Below are 17,090 nucleotides of genomic sequence, written 5' to 3'. Positions count from 1 at the left end.
ATGAGAGAGGCGTTGTTCTCATTCAAAGCAGTATGCTTGCTGCAGGGCCGCACACGTTTGGTATGGCAGATTAATGAGTGGGTCACCCAGGAGAATCTCGGCACAAGGAGCACTCCCTCTCTGAGTCTGGCTTTCTTGCCTGCCAGCTTGCCTCTCTCCTGGGTAAATTGCTCCACATATAAGTGGCCCAGACATCACTGAGAACTGCAGCCATTGAAACACTTCCTTCACCCCAGAGTTGCTCTTGCCTATGTGGAGGAGAAAATTCTTTTAACGAAATCTGCCTGCTCATTTGCCTTTTCTTCCCTTCTCCTCCGAGTACCATTCCCTCTCCCCATGTTGTCATAGGAGCAAAAGGAAGAAGTTAAGCATTAAGGAATTGGTTCGCTGGGGGCTCGTCTTGGTGACTTAGAAATGGGAAGGTTTCTAGAGCATTCTCTGCCTCCACAGAGCAGCCTTATTTTTATATATCTTCGTTTCCCTTACCTGGAACCATGGTTCCCCCCTTCTCAAAGGTGCCTACTGAGAGAAACAAGCTCTACACTATTATTTGTTTAATTTAGTGAGTTAAAAGTTGACTGCAGGTGAGAGGAAGAGGAGACATAATGGGATCACTAACCTCAACAGTGGCCTTTCTCCAGGTATTTCTTTTAAATCCTTCTTTCTGTCTCTGAGCACATGGACCTCTTCTGTTCCTAGGGGTTCTGATTTTTCTCAGACCCTCCATGAGCATCTTCTGCTCTGAGGTCTTAAGTGTAGTTGTGACTTCTTGGGCCCTTTGCTGTCCTGCAGGAGGCATGCTCAGTTGTGCACAGGGGACCTGTTAGTATCAAGTCTCATATTTCCCTTCTATCTCACTGTCTGCTTCCTGTTATTTTTTATTTTTTTTTTTATTTTTGAGGTAGGGTTTCACTCTAACTCTAGTCTAGGCTGACCTGGAATTCAGCCTGCATTCTCAGTGTAGCCTCGAACTCATGGCGATCTTCCTACCTCTGCTTCCCGAGTGCTGGGATTAAAGGTGTGCGCTACCACACCTGGCTTCCTGTTTCTTTTAATTGTGCTGGTTCTTTTTATGAAGTGACAGCAACCAAATTTATTTATCAGGGTGCTTACACATTCCCCTTTAAAGCGCCATCTCAATTAATAAAGATGGAGCAGAGAAATCTAATCTGAATTTGTGTTTTTATTGGAAGCACTCCAATTAAACACAGGCTTAGAAAAACCGACTGAACCTTTATGCTTCTTGCAAGATCTGATCTGTTTCCCAGCCTGGTAGGTCCTGATTGCCTTCATTGTCAAGTTCAGGCTTATCCAGGTAGATGGAGATTACAATGGCCTTGTAGTGAATATGCATAAGCCTATAAAATGCATGTATAAATTGATTAAAGAGTGATAAAATTTCTTTCGATTTCATGAATGCTTAGCAGTGTTATTAACATGTGGACATATTGTCATATTTCAGGAGCTGCAGCCTTACCAGTTGATACGCTTAATTATTTTCAAGGTCATTTTTTTAAAAACAAAAATCAAGGCAAGCTGGAAAATGTTAAGCAAACAAGTATAGAATGCACCCCTATTTTCATTGTCATTTTTTGGTCTAATACAGTTGTGCTTTTGAGTTTCCTAGTTTCAACCAGCCATTGAACATAAGTCACAATATTAGGGATTTGGCATCTATTATCTTTCCAACCATTAATGTTACAAAGCTCTTTTTCAAGTGAAATAATTGCCAAAAATAATTAATATGTTCTGGGAGTGTGATTATTTATAACTTCAGGTTGACATTACAGATGACAGTGATTAACTGTTCAGTGTGTAGCTACCGTAAGATAAATGTAGCTGAGTCATACCACTGAGAGGATTATGTACTTGGCCTCAGGCGCATGTGGGGCATGTGTTAAGTAAGCTGGTGGTACATTCACATGAACATAATTTCTCTGTACATAAAGCAAGTATCTGGTAACGTAAACAACATATTGTGAGTTGTTTAATGTACTTAGATGGGATAATTCATATCTTCAGGCATGAGTCTTTTCTTTTTTTTTTTTTGTTGGTTTTTCGAGGTAGGGTCTCACTCTGGTCCAGGCTGACCTAGAATTCACTATGGAGTCTCAGGGTGGCCTAGAACTCTCAACGATCCTCCCACCTCTGCCTCCCAAGTGCTGGGATTAAAGGCATGTGCCACCACGCCCGGTTTAGGCATGCATCTTGATATATCAGTAATCTCCATACATCTGAGGCATTCCCACTTTTCAAAAAAACATTTTATTTATTTATTTGAGAGAGAAAGGGGGAGAGAGCAACAGGGAGAGAGAGGGAGGGAGAGAATGGGCATGCCAGGGCCTCCAGCCACTGCAACTTAACTCCAGATGCATGCGCCTCCTTGTGCATCTGGCTAACGTGGGTCTTGGGGAATCGAACCAGGATCCTTGGCTTTGCAGGCAAATGCCTTAACCACTAAGCTCTTTCTCTAGCCCATCCCCACTTTTTATTGTACTTGGAGGTTTTAGATTATTATTAGCTACATATCAAATCAAGATATCTGGCTTGGTATGGTTCTTTGGCCTGAATTCCAGTGCTTGTGAGACTGAGACAGAAGGATTGCCACAAATTTGAGGCCAGTTGGGGCTTCAGAGTGAGACCCCATCTCAGCAACCAGCGAAGCAAACAGCAAAGCCCCGTGTATCTGTTCACGCTGTCCGGGGTTTTGCTGTCCCTGGCTGTTAGGAAGAACTGGTCTGCAGTGACGACTCAAATCCATCAGCTCCTGTGAAATTTGATTTAAAGGTAATACAAACCCAAAATTTTAGATCCTTGTAAGTAAAGGAGAGGAATTTACAATGACCCAGAAGCCTGCATGCTGTTCTGTTGGTGGAAGAATTGATGTGTTTCGAATGGCAGTGGAGAGCTCAGGTCAGCTGGTTGCAGGTTTCAGAAGTTCTTCTCTGTATGGCTCCAGCCTAGGCTGTCTCTGGGGCGGATTCCCTTTGTCACTTGTCCCTGACTCTGTTGGACTTACTTCCTGGAACTCTTCCTTCCTCCTCTGCTCTCCACTCTCCTAGCTTATTCTTTTTTTTTTTTTTAAATTTATTAACAACTTCCATGATTGTAAACAATATCCTATGGTAATGCTCTCCCCCCCCCACTTTCCCCTTAGAAACTCTACTGTCCATCATATCTCCTCCCCTTCTCAATCAGTCTCTTTTATTTCAATGGCATACTCTTCCTCCTGTTATGAGGGTCTTGTGTAGGTAGTGTCAGGCACTGTGAGCTCATCTGCAATGTACACATGTGCGTGCCCTATGGCTTAGAACACCCCTACTTCCGAAAACACATACAGTCACACTGGCAAGTCTCCGGTAATGCCCATCATAAGATGGTGGGCACATTTGTGATTATTTAGGCATATATTAATTGGCTTAACACCATCAGGGTATGAATCGTGTCAATTTTGTTCCTTAGAGCATCCCTAGGACTTACCGCTGTGCCTCATGTACATGAGCAACAGGGTACATATTTGTGCAATGAAAACACGAATGCATCTCAGCATTCATATGCAAGACTCCTGTTGGCTTTATTGCAGGAGATGAACACAATGGTCTGGATGGAGGCTCAGTGAGCCAGAGCTATGCACTGTTGAGATAATGGTGGGGTTTGGGAATAGATTTTCCTTCCTGCCCTTTTGAAATGTTCCTGGGCAGATGTGCATTTGATTATTTTCCATCTTCAGATGTAAACAGTTTTTAGCTGACACATTTAAAAAGAATTGATTAAACAACTACTTTGTCATAGGTATAGTACTGAGCTGGTGACTATATGTATTGGGGGAAGATAGAGAAGCAAATTAATGATTGCTCTATTAGCTCATTTTTCATTTCTGTATGAACAAACGTGACATAGGACACCAGATAGAGAAAGCAATTTCTTTTTTTAAATTTTTTTTGTTATTTTTATTTATTTATTTGAGAGTGACATACAGAGAGAGAAAGAGGCAGAGAGAGAGAGAGAGAAAGAGACAGAGAGAAAGGGCGCACCAGGGCCTCCAGCCACTGCAAATGAACTCCAAATGCATGCGCCCCCTTGTGCATCTGGCTAACGTGGGTCATGGGGAATTGAGCCTTGAACCGGGGTCCTTAGGCTTCACAGGCAAGCGCTTAACTGCTAAGCCCTCTCTCTAGGCCGAAAGCAATTTCTTCAGCTTACAGTTTGGGGTGCTCGCCTTGGCTCAGCTCTGGGAGGGTCCTTCTTGGCTGCATTACCTGTTGGCAGGGAAGTGACCCGTATTACAAGCCAGATAGTGAGTCAAGAATTGGGCTCGGGCTTTTAAATAACTTACTCCTCCAAAAGCTGTTTCCCAAGGCAAGGCCCACAGTGACTTGCCATTATGTCACACCTCGCAAACATTCTACCTCCCAGCATTGGCAGATTTAGGCTCACAACAGAAACCTTATGGAGAGGAACAACATCCAAATCATGGCAATTCCAGTAGAGCATGCGTGGCGAGACAGAGGCATGCGTAAGTGCTAGAGAGTGGAGGAAGCCGTCTGAAGCAGGCGCTAAGGCACAGGTGGGAGAGGGAAGCGACCCAGCGAGTTTCCTAAGGGATGACACCTCAGTGGCTTCGCAAGGATTCCTGGGGGGCAGTGTCGTGAAGGCAGGCGCAGGTGCAGGCAGAAAGAGAAGACACTTGCAGTGGCAGATGTGAACGGGGAAGAAGGGTGTTTCACCCTGGCACATACCACAAACTGCCAGCCACTCAGTCTTCTTGGCACTCAGGCGGCTTGTTTGAGTGGCCAAGGGGGCATTGGAGTAGAGGCAGGGGCCAGTGACCAGCGTCTCAATAAGCAATTGAACGAGTGTGCAGTGGACGCCGAAGCCAGGCCCCAGAGAAGTCGCTCCACGGGGAGAGCAGACCTTTGTAGCTTCAGCGAATGCAGCCTGGCATCGTGCCATTGAATGATGCCACGTGGGCTCTCCTTTGCAGGTGGTGCCGGGTCCGCGGTGAGGAGGAGCACAGGGTCTCCCTAGAGCAATGGCTAGAACACTGGGTTGGCGCGACAGTTGTGATTGCAGCATGAGCAGCAGACATATTAAGGGGAGAGGAGAGAACAGATTGTCCCACCTTCCCTCTCCCGCGGCTCTGGATGTGCCACTCAGAGCTCTGCCAGGCCCCCAGGGGTTCCTTCAGACTCATCTCCCTTTAATCTCCCTAGATTTGCAGTAGGGGCGAGTCCTGGGTGTGACCCAGGAGCAAGCCTTCTCCCTTGTGATGCCCACAAGTCCCTTGCGGAATGAATGTACCACTCTGCTTGCCCCCTCCTCCCCCAGGGAGAGCTCAGGGCAGGGTCTGTGTCGGGGGACTTGGGACAGCAATGCTGTAACAGGTTATTCAGCAGTCATCTTCATAGCCCTGCCTTCCCCGCTTTCCTAGAGCTGCTTCTTCTGGAATTCCACGGGAAACTCAATTACCTCTCCTTCATTATGCAGAGCAATTTAGCTCCCAAACACCCTCAGGCTCTGGGCACACCTCTGCAGATTCCGAAGCTCATTAATGTTTCAGCAGAACTAGCCAGAGTTGAGATTTCTGCCTCTCCCTAGCAATCTGAGCGAGAGGAGCTATTTTTTGCCTGCAACACACATTTTCACATCCCCATCTGCAGCCGCAGGAGAAAGTTCATTCGGTTTCCATTTTATAATTTTCTTTTTTCCTTCCCATACCTGTTAGGTGGGAAAAGAGACAGGCCCATGACAGTCTATCTATGACTTGGAAAGAAATGAACTATTAGGGCATGTCGAGGAAGTGCTTCTCAGAGGTGTGAGTGGGTAGGGTACTAGGTAAGAAAGGATTCTTGGGCAGTGGTTGCCTGTGTTCTCTACAGCCACAAAGGCCAAGTCTTTTGTGACATCTGGGACTTTGTGCTAGCCACTGGCCTGCCTGGGATTCTTTTGCAGATGCTGTCCATCCAGTATCCGTGCCTGCTTCCTTCCTAGTACAGAGCTTATTTTTCTTTTTTCTTTTTTTAATCTTAATTTTTATTTATTTATTTGAGAGTGACAGACACAGAGAGAAAGTCAGATAGAGGGAGAGAGAGAGAATGGACGCTCCAGGGCTTCCAGCCTCTGCAAACGAACTCCAGACGCGTGCGCCCCTTGTGCATCTGGCTAACGTGGGACCTGGGGAACCGAGCCTCGAACCGGGGTCCTTAGGCTTCACAGGCAAGCGCTTAACCGCTAAGCCATCTCTCCAGCCCTTATTTTTTTTTTTTTTAAAGACCTAAGTTCATTCAAACCACGAACTTTTCTACTATAATTTGGATTTAAAATGTCTCCCCAAGGCCCTTGTGTTAACATCTTGACCCTTGCGGCAGGTGGCAGGCTTGTTCAGAGAGCGGACTAGAGGAGGTCTTTACATGAACTTGGACCTTGTGCCTTTGAGGGATTGTGGGGTCTCATTCTGTAGTGGCCTTGTTCCAGCATATACTCCTGTTACGATGTCAACAGTCCCAAGGACCAACCGATCACGGACTAAAACTTCTGAAACCATGAGCCAAATAAGCCTTTTCCCTTTATAAATTGACCATTCCAGGTGTTTATTACAGAAAGAATAAACTGAGTAATGTGCTTCCCAGCCTTTACCATAGCTGGAGTAAGGGTTCCGAGGAGACATAGGTGAAGGTTTATGGAAGGCATCCAGGAAAGCTGTTCGTTCCTGATTGCGAGGGACCAGTTTGGCTGGCCGGGCCCTTCTCCCTTTGTTCTCCTTCTCCAGAATATCCACGTTCTTCTCAGTCACTGGGCAGGTCTCTGCAGAGCTGCAAGAGGACAATCACAAACCAGGATGTCAAAAAGAAAATACTATGGCACCTATGTCCCTACCGAGATTGTAGAGACCCTGTGAGGGAAAGAACCCAATCTTTGAAACAAATCATTTCGTTTGGCATTCTGTTGTAAGCAGTGGGATTGAATACTGTTTATACATGCTTTTCTCAACTCCACCAGTACGGTGGTTTGAGTTGGTGTCCGCCATAAACTCATGTCGTAAGAGTGCTTGGTCCCCAGCTGGTGGCAACCTGGGAGCCTTGCGAGAGGAAGCGTGTCGCTGGGGGGTAAACCTTCAGGTTCATTAGCTTGCCGGTTTTAGTTTGGCTCACTCTCCAACTGCTGTTTTCCATCTGCTGTGGCAAGGAAGTGATGTTCAGCCTCTGCTTATGCCATGGTTTTCCCTGCCATCATGAAGCTTGCCCTCGAGACTGTAAGTTAAAGTAAATCCTTTCCTCCCATCAGCTGCTTTTGGTCAGGTGTTTTGTCCCAGCAACAAGAACAGAACTACAACATCCAGTTGTCTTTTTCCCCCTAGAAGTCCACTGTGCTATTCCTTGCACTATAGAGCTACCTCCACCATTTAAAAAAAAATTATTGAGGGCTGTAGAGATGGCTTAGTGGTTACGGCATTTGCCTGCAAAGCCAATGGACCCTGGTTCAGTTCCCCAGGACCCACGTAAGCCAGCTGCACAAGGGGGCGCATGCGTCTGGAGTTTATTTGCAGTGGCTGGAAGCCCTGGCACACCCATTCTCTCTCTGCCTCTTTCTCTCAAGTGTGTAGATAAACATAATTATTGGAAGTTTTATATATGATTCTCTTTTGTCTCCTCTCCCTCATCCCCTTTGCACTGAGGGCGTTCCTCAGTAGGAGTATCAGAATCACTGTGGGATCAAGTATGCACCAGTTTGTTCATGCTGGGAGGACAGTACCCCACCCCGTGGCTCTTATATTATTTTGGCTTCCTTTTCCACAATGTTCCCAGGTGGCTTTAATTCTCAAATTTCCATCAACTGGGGACCTAGCATTCAGAACACCTAAGTTTATGGGAGACACCTGAATCAAATAACATAGTCCACTCATGGCCCCATAAACTGATAACCATACATGATGTAAAATCCAATGCATTAAAATTCCCCATAGTTTTTATCAATTTCAATGATGTTCAAACATCCCCATAGTCCAAGGTCTTTTAAACGAGCTGTAATATCCCTCCCCCAAAAACCCTCAAAACCCATAATGGCACCGAATAAACACTCACACTGCAAAAGATGGCATTGGGCAGAGCAAAGAGATATTCAACCAGTATAAGATTTAAATGGGGCAACCATCAAACTCTGTAGCTCCAAGTCCAACAACTCTAACAAGTGATGAGTCTCTGGAGTTCCAATTCCGCCCTTCCAGCCAGGAACTCACAGTCTTGAAAAACTTCATCTGGTGCTGGTGGCTCTCGTTGGCAGTCTTCCCATAGCCCTGATATGTCCATTAGGTCTGAAACTGCAACCCACAGTTCATCCTCATAGCTCCACAGGGCCTTCACACAGGTGATCCAGCAAGCTTGCATCATGTTGCCATGTCCATTTCCAAAATACAAAACTGTGTTGCAAATTTAATGACCCTCCTTTTGTGCATTTCTTATACTCCATAATACCAGGTGGGCTGCCAACCAGGAGGCAATAAAGCAGACTTAGAAGAACAGGGCACCTTCAGCATTCAGGCCCCTTCAAAAGAGTATGCATTCTTCCTGTTGTCCCAGTGCAGGTCAGCTGGCCTAATCTCAATGGTTGTAATCTCTCAAACAATCGAAGCTGAATGGGTAGCAGTTTTGGCCCAAAGATTTCATTTTTTTTTTTTTTTTCTGTGCTATATCCCTCTGTTCACACCAGTCCATTTCTATGCAATGCAGCCCTGCACAAGTTCTCAGGACATGGGCATTTCAGCAAGCCTCTCACACAAACTGCTTCTAGCCCCGCCTAGGCAAAGCTCTTTCTCATCTTCCCCCAAACTTCATAGTCCATAGTTCTTTCTGCATTCAGGTCTTTGAACTCTGACCAGAATGGTCCATCAAACCTTACAGCACTTACAGCACTTACAGCATTGCAAGGCGACTCCTAGACTAAGATTGCAAAGTCGTCTGCCTTCCTCCTCCAAAGCAGTTCCAAGAGGCCAAAGCCACAGAGTCAGGTTTCTAACAGTAATAATCCCACTTCTTGGTACTAATATTAGTGATGCAGTCAGGTTCGCATTGCTGGCAGAAAATGCCCAACCAAGAACAGGTTGTGGCATAAAAAGTGGTTTATTTTGGCTTCCAGACTCCAGGAGAAGCTTCATGATGGTAGGGAAAATGATGGCATGAGCAGAGGGTGGACATCACCTCCTGGCCAACATCAGATGGACAACAGCAACAGGGGAGTGTGCCAAACACTGCCAAGAGGAAGCTGGCTATAACACCCATAAGCCCACCTCCAACAATACACTGCCTCCAGGAGGCTTTAATTCCCAAGTTGCCATCTGCTGGGGACCTAGCATCCAGAACACCTAAGTTTATGGGGGACACCTGAATCAAACCACCACAGAGGGTGTGTTAGAAATCTTCTTTGGTGCTGAGCCCTGGCTACCCCTTGTTTCCTGCTTTGATGCCTTCTCAGTGTCTATTGCCATCTCCGTACAGAAGGTTCTCTGGTTACCAGTGAGAGCAGCACTCATATTCAGTCTGTAGTTCTTCTGCAATTGAGCACTTGATATGCTAAAAATTCTAAGCTCTTTCACATTTTTCAGTGAATTGTATTTTTTAAAAATTTATAAGGATCCAGGCGTGGTGGTGCACGCCTTTAATCCCAGCACTTGGGAGGCAGAGGTAGGAGGATCACTAAGAGTTCAAGGCTACCCTGAGACTACATAGTGAATTCCAGGTCAGCCTGGACCAGAGTGAGATCCTACCTCAAAAAACAAACAAAGCAAAACAGAAAAGTTACAAGGGCTGGGGTGTAGGCCGTGTATTTAGCATGCACAAAATGCTGAATTCATTCCCTATGATTACAAAAACAATGAAAACCTCACAAAATTCTATTCCCTACTCTATTTTTACTAGGTATTTCTGAGTAAGCGAAAATAAAGTCTGGGGAGCTGGCTCAGTAATAAAGCGCTTGCCTTGCATGTTTGAGTACCGGAGGTTATATCCCTTGTCAAAGCTGGAAGCTTCTGGACTCCAGCACCCAAATGGGTGGTAGGGGAACCTCCCAGGAGCACGTGGACCAGTACAAACAGTGAGCAATGATAACGACAGAGCCTGCTACAAACAAGGTGCAGGGTGAGGAAGATTCAGCAAGAGTCTGCTGGAAAGCTGTCCCTGACCTCCACGTGCGTGCTGTGACACACGTACGCCCGTCCTCACACATGAACACACACAAGTATACACAACACCAAAAAATAGAAACATGTTGTCTTTTTGTTGTTTATTTTTATTTATGTATTTGAGAGTGACAGACAGAGAAAGAGGCAGATGGAAAATGGGCGTGCCAGGGCCTTCAGCCCGTGCAAATGAACGTCAGACGCATGCACCCCATCGTGGGTCCTGGGGAATCGAGCCTTGAACTGGGGTCCTTAGGCTTCACAGGCAAGCGCTTAACCGCTAAGCCATCTCTCCAGCCCTTTTGTTATTTTTGATAGGATCTCATATAGTTCAGGCCAGCCTGGAACCTCCCTATGGAGCTGAGGATGACCTTGAACCCCTGGTCCTCCTGCCCCACCTCCCAAATGCTAGAATCACAGGAGTGAGTCACTGTGTCTGGTTGCTTAGTTTTCTTAAGGTGCTTGTTCAAAGAGAAACTTAAAATGTGCGGTAAACTTGCAAAGAGAACTGCATTTTGTCCCAGTGGAGATTGTCTGTCACACATCTCATGGCTTCCTGTCAAAATGTGCATTTTTGCAGCTCAAGATGGTTTTCTTTTCTTGCTGGGCATTTCCAAGGACAGCGGGTCCTGGATGAAATTTAGCGTCAGACACATCAGTTACAAACCTACAGAGCTGTTTCATTTTCACCAACAATGGAGAAATGGGGTCCGGGAGAATAGCAAATCTATTTTTACCTGAAAGTGGCAGCATTCAGGATAAGAGTCGTCAGTTTGCAGTCAGCCATTCCCCTACTCTAGACCGTGGCTGCAACCCGGGCTCTCGTGGCTGGTGCTCCTGAGTCGTCACTCATTTGGAGGTCTGCTTCTCCCTTGGTTTGCACCTGCACCTGCCCCTTCTCTCTGAGTGCAGAGCCAGAGGGGAAGAACCCATTAGCTAGAGTCATTTAAGCCCCTCAGCTTCCTGCAGTCTCCAGTCTGTTGGAATCTCTCTAGCAACAAACACAGTTCTTTGTAAATCTCATCTTTCATCTGAACCATGGGTCTGGATCCTCAAAGGCAGTAATCAGAAGCTAGTGGGTTTGTGATGCTTGAGATTTCAAAGCCTCCCAGTATATCGCCTGGCTTGCAGAGTCTCAGCTCTACCAGGGGTCGATAGGGTTGTAGCAGTCCCCTGTGTGATTCACCAGAGCCACGGATACCAAAAAAGGAAGCGGACCTATGATAAGGCAAGAGCTGCTTCTCGTGTCAGTAGTGCTGGGTGTGGGGGTGACTCCATCCCTTAGGACACATTAGCCAGTGATCCTGTCATAGTTTTAGAGGACCTGGTATTAAGAAAGGCCTTTTGCATCTCCCAGAGAACATGATGAAAGGGAACAAATTGAGAAGAAATGTATGTTAGCATCTGTTTCTTTCATCTACGCATGATGTCTGACTGAATGAAAGCCTGACTTTGAAAGCATGAGTTCATAAGAAAAATAATTGCCACAGTTTCTTATCCAAGCAGAACATATTGTGGTGAAGACCATACTGTGGCACTTGCCCCTTGTCTGCTCTTGGATGTGTTATTTACTTCCCTGCCTTGGTTTCCCTCTCCACATGCTGGGTAGTGAGACTGGGTAGTCAGAGCCTCTGGGAGGACACTTTGCCAGCAAGGCCAAAACATAACCTGCAAAGAGGCCAAAACATGCATATAGGGGACGGACCCTATGAGGAGGACAGGCAGCATGCAGTGGGGCCTGGGCAGCCCTTGTCTTTCGTCCCAGACCATGTGGCTCCTCGGGCTTACTCAGATAAGGCCTGAATAGGAAGCGCCTGTTAACTCTGAACAGATGTGAAGCAAACATGATTTTTGTTGTTATTCTGAGACCAGGTCTTACTCTGGTAGCTCTTGGTGTGATTCAGGGGCCCCCTTGACTCCAACCAAAATAGGTTTGGTAAAGTCGATCTTGGGTCATAACCATCTCACTGGGTGGATCTGAGGGTCTAGTCCTGGAATTCTGTCTAAGATATGCAAAGTGTTGAGCTTCGTCTGGGATCCCTGGAGTGTGCTTGCTTGTGCTGGTGTGGTTGTTTTCAGCTTTTTTCTCTCATTGCTTGGTCCTGTGAAAGGGGGGGTGGGGCAGCTTCTGCCGTTGCAGAACTTCCTCTGGATCTGTAAGCTTCAATGAATCCCTTCTTCCTCCTGTGTCTGGTCTGAGGTCCATCCCAGCAACCTGAGGCTGTCTGCTACAGTGGGTACTTGACCCCTAATGGCAGAAGGCTTAATTACCAAGTTGCTTATTCACACGACTTTTGTATTGATTTGTCCGTGTGCATCCATAGTCATGTTGAGTTTATGTGTGTGGTGCTGTGTGCTTTCTAGTTTGCACAGAGAACACTCTGTTAGATTGATGATGTCTATTGGACAGTGGATTTTTTAAAAAAAAATTGTTTATTTTTATTTATTTATTTGAGAGCAACAGACAGACACAGAAGAAAGAGGCAGGTAGAGAGAGAATGGGCGCGCCAGGGCCTCCAGCCACTGCAAATGAACTCCAGACACATGCACCCCCTGGTGCATCTGGCTAACGTGGGTCCTGGCAAGTCAAGCCTCGAACCAAGGTCCTTAGGCTTCACAGGCAAGCGCTTAACCACTAAGCCATCTCTCCAGCCCCACAGTGGATTTTTTAGTTTGGTATTTTTTTGGTGGGGGTTGTTGAACATGGTAAAATCATTTCGTGGTGGCTGGGACAAGATTTTGAGATGATTTAGAATGAGTGGTTTTAATCACAAATGTGCAGAGAGATGAATTCTTTCCCTCCAAGTTTAATTATAGCCATTTACTGTGCTCTTGCTGAAATTAAAGATGAACCTAAGATTGGTGATTTATATTTTTTGTTGAATAAGAGGGTGTTGTACAATTGAACAATAGTAGAGAAGGAAAGAGAGAAAGAAAAGGAAAGAAAGAAGCCTTCAAAATGAGTGAAGTGTAATTATTAGCTTCTATCAGTCTTTGTGCCCTTAGGTTACCTGAAAATGATGTGTCAAGATTGGGGCAGAATGGTGACAAGCTAATTGCCAGGAAATGTGATATGTTTGGAGAAAGGACGAACTATTATTGCATATGTTGTCCTTTTGGGAGTGACATTTATTTCTTTGGATGTTAGGTTTTCTGGTAAAGGACTGATGTTTTCTTTCAAGACAGCAGAATATAAGCTCATGTAGAACATTTGTGTTAATGTCATGCTACTGCGTTCTTCACTAGAATCAGACCCAGTGAGATGAGTCAGAAACTGAGTTTCTGTATAGTTGCAAATGCAAAACAGTTTTCTTATGCATATTGCAGCAAATGCTTGATTCAAATGAGGAATGTATAGAATCACAGTCTTCATAAGATATGGGTTACCTGACTGAAGAATCTTTGTTAGGTTGTAGATAGCCATGTGTGTGTGTGTGTGTGTGTGTGTGTGTGTGTGTGTGTTTTACTTATAATAAACTTTATGTCTTCTAAGATGTTTCAGTAGTTAAGAGTTAAGAGTGCTTGTTGAGGCCTGGAGAGATGGCTTAGTGGTTAAGGTGCTTGCCTGCAGAGCCTAAGAACCTAGGTTCAATTCCCCAGAACCCATGTAAGCAGATGCACATGGTGGCGCATGCATCTGCAGTTTGTTTGCAGTGGCTAGAAGCCCTCGTGTGCCCATTCTCTCCTCCCTTCTCTCTAATAAATAAATAAAAATTTAAAAAAAGAAAAAAATCTGAAAAAACCGGGCATGGTGGCGCACGCCTTTAATCCCAGCGCTCGGGAGGCAGAGGTAGGAGGATCGCCGTGAGTTCGGGGCCACCCTGAGACTCCATAGAGAATTCCAGGTCAGCCTGGGCTACAGTGAGACCCTACCTCGAAAAACCAAAAAAAAAAAAAAAATATGCTTGCTGCTTAAACGTGAGGGCCCAAGTTCACCCCCCCATGACCCACATAAAAAAGTAGGTGTGGCCATGTACATCTGTAACCCCAGTCCTCAAAGCAGAGACTGGAGAGTCCTCGGAACTTGATGACCGCAAGTGACAGCTCTGGGTGAAGGGAGAGATCTTGTCTTAAGAGGTGTGCCAGCGTATGGATAGATGAGCGCTCACATGCACAAACACACACACAGAAATTAGAATGTGATCTCTATTTGAAGTCATTAAGATTTGAAGTTAATTTTAATATTCTCTTTAAACTTTTTTTTTTCAAGATAAGGTTTCACTCTTGCCCAGTGAGACCTGGAATTAGTCTCAGGGTGGCCTTGAACTCACAGCTATTCTCCTACCTTTGCCTCCTAAGTACTGGGCTTAGAGGTGTATGGCACCACGCCTGGCTCTATTTAAACAGTTTTTAAAATATATTTTATTCATATACTTATTTTGAGAGAGAGAGAAGCAGATAGAGAGAGAGAAAAAAAAGAAAGAGAAAGAGAGATTGAGTGTGCCAGGGCCTTCAGCCACTGCAAATGAACTCAGATACATGTAACACCTTGTGCATCTGGCTTATGTGGGTACTGGGTAATTGAACCTGGGTCCTTAGGCTTTGCAGGCAAGTACCTTAACTACTAAGCCATCTCTCCAACCCATTTTTAATATTCTATGTAATTAGCATACCTTGGAGGTTTTTTTTTTTTTCTTCACATTTTGAGACATAGTCTCATATAACCCAGACTAGCCTTGAACTCATTATGTAGTTGAGTAGGGTCTTGAACTCTTCCTAATCCTTCTGCCTCTACCTCCAAAGTGTTGGGATTACAAGTGTGAGCTACCATACCTAGCTATAACTTGGATTTTTGTCTGATGTAGCAGAAATATTCCTAAACTGTACTTTTTACGGCATGATTATATTGGATTAGAGTAACTGGCATATTGCTGATTTCAATAATGCTTCCAGCTTCTGAATCCATTAAAGTAATAAAAGCTTTTCTTTGTCTGTCTCATTATTTTTAATGCAATTTGCTTATAGAGCAGAGTTAATCTCTTTGTTAGTGAAGTTTCCCTTCTGAAAGGAAAAAAAAATATTACTTCTGTGGATCTAATACCGTCCTCTGAAACATCTTAGGGAGAACCATACAAAACTAACCCAGACATCACGAAGCAAGAGGCGTGGCTCCACCTGAGGGTGGACGGGGGGGGGGGGGGGGGGGGGGGGGGGGGGGGGGGGGGGAAGGCCTGGGTGGCTGAGTTTAGCAATGCCACTTCCGTGACCAGTTCAGCCACGTTTGTCCAGCACCAGCCTGAGGACTGGTGTTTCTCTGCTGCTATCTCGAGAAGACCTCACATGCTGCGGGCTGGGTTAGTTCTGGAGGAGCCCTGCCCTGTTTTGGGTCCAATTGCATGTTTTTAACAGACGATTGTCCCTTTCCAACATGAAAAGGATCCACCCTCAGAAGTTGGAGGTGGGGAGACTAGAACAGGAATTAGGCTTTTCATTTTAAGTGTCACTGTATCACATTTTCTTTGAAATGCCCGGTGCAGTACGCTTGACTCAATGCTTACCGAATAGCAGGCTGCTGTTTTCCTCCATCTTCTTCCTTCCATTCTTCCTCTGCCCAGCGGCCTTTGCCTGTAAAGAGAAGCCTTGGAATGTTAAGTGCGGACAGAGCACGTCCCGCTTCACATGTAATAAAGGCCCGTCTTTGTGGACCCTTGCCCGGCTTCTCTCTCCCACCTCACTCTAAATGAGAGCTGCTCCCGGGGCTGTACCTGCGGCTCGTGACAGGGACCCCGTGAGGTGTGGCCTTTCTCCAGCAATAAATCATCAGAACTGCCACTGCTCCCCAGGGCGAGCCTTTCCTCTACCTGGGAAATGAAGGGAGCCGGAGCCTGTCCCTTTTCCCAGGGTTTGCCCAGCCAGAGTTTGCAGCTTACATTGAGAAATGTGCCAGGCAGCCCCTGCTTTAACCTGAGCTGCAGACAGGGATTCAGATGGCAGCAAGTTGAGATATTGTGAACATACTGGGTGCTTCTGCCAGCAGAGCAGAGAAACGTGGGGGGAGGGTCTAATATTTTGTTTTCTTGCATGTGTGTATGCATGTTTGTGTGTGTGTGTTTGTGTATGTTATTGTGGTGGGGGTGCATGTATATATACATGCATGTGGAGGGCAAAGAGTCCTCCCCAGCTGCTCTCCACCTTATGTTTTTTTTTTTTTAATTTTAATTTTACTTTTGAGAGAGAAAGAGACTGGGGGAGAATGGGCATGCCAGGACCTTTCAGCCACTCTGAATGAACTCCAGAAGCATGCACCCCCTTGTGCGTATGTGCGACGTTGCACACTTGCGTCACTTTTTTTGCATCTGGCTGTATGTGGGACCTGGAGATTTGAACAAGCATTCTTAGGCTTCGCAGGCAAGCTCCTTAACTGCCAAGGTATCTCTCCAGCCCTCCGCCTTATTTTTTTAAAATTTATTTGTTTTTAGTTATTTATCAGAGACAGAGAGAGAGAGCGAAAGAGAGAGAGAGAGAATGGGCGCCCAAGGGCTTCTAGCCACTGCAAACCAACTCCAGACACATGCACCCCCTTGTGCATCTGGCTTACGTGAGACCTGGAGAATTGAACCTGGACCTTAGGCTTCACAGGCAAGCGCCTTAACCACTAAGCCATCTCTCTAGCCCTACCTTATTTTTTGATATAGGTTCTCACACTTATGAACTTATCAATTCAGCTAGACTAGCTTGACAGCAAGGCCTAGACATCCTCCTGTGTCTCCCCAGTGCTGGGATTACGGTTGTGGGCTGTCCTGTCCAAGTTTCACGTGTGCCCTGGCGATCCAAAGTCAGGTTCCCATGCTAGGAAGAAGTCATTTTACTCACTGATCCATCTCCTGAGCCTTCTGCCATTTGTTGAACAGTTTGTTGAATACTGTTAGCTTTCACAGAAATAGGAGCAGCTTGAAGGGGTCTAGAATGTTCTCTCCCA

General features: G+C 45.8%; 1 protein-coding gene and 1 long non-coding RNA gene across 2 annotated transcripts in view; one reads left to right on the top strand and one right to left on the bottom strand.

The window, feature by feature from the left end:
* The window catches only part of Smyd3 (SET and MYND domain containing 3), a 619,144-nt gene that overhangs the window by 203,720 nt on the left and 398,334 nt on the right, over nt 1–17,090 (top strand). The window lies entirely within an intron of this gene.
* On the bottom strand, nt 6,699–15,967 carry LOC123457639. The gene is made up of 3 exons (XR_006635090.1): nt 15,877–15,967; nt 15,670–15,736; nt 6,699–6,812 (listed from the first exon to the last, which is right to left on the bottom strand). It is a non-coding gene; the product is annotated as an uncharacterized LOC123457639 (long non-coding RNA).

Source organism: Jaculus jaculus, chromosome 1 (assembly GCF_020740685.1).
Source record: "Jaculus jaculus isolate mJacJac1 chromosome 1, mJacJac1.mat.Y.cur, whole genome shotgun sequence".
NCBI lineage: Eukaryota > Metazoa > Chordata > Mammalia > Rodentia > Dipodidae > Jaculus > Jaculus jaculus.
Note: the sequence above shows the minus strand (reverse complement) of the source record. Positions and strands in the feature narration are given on the sequence as shown.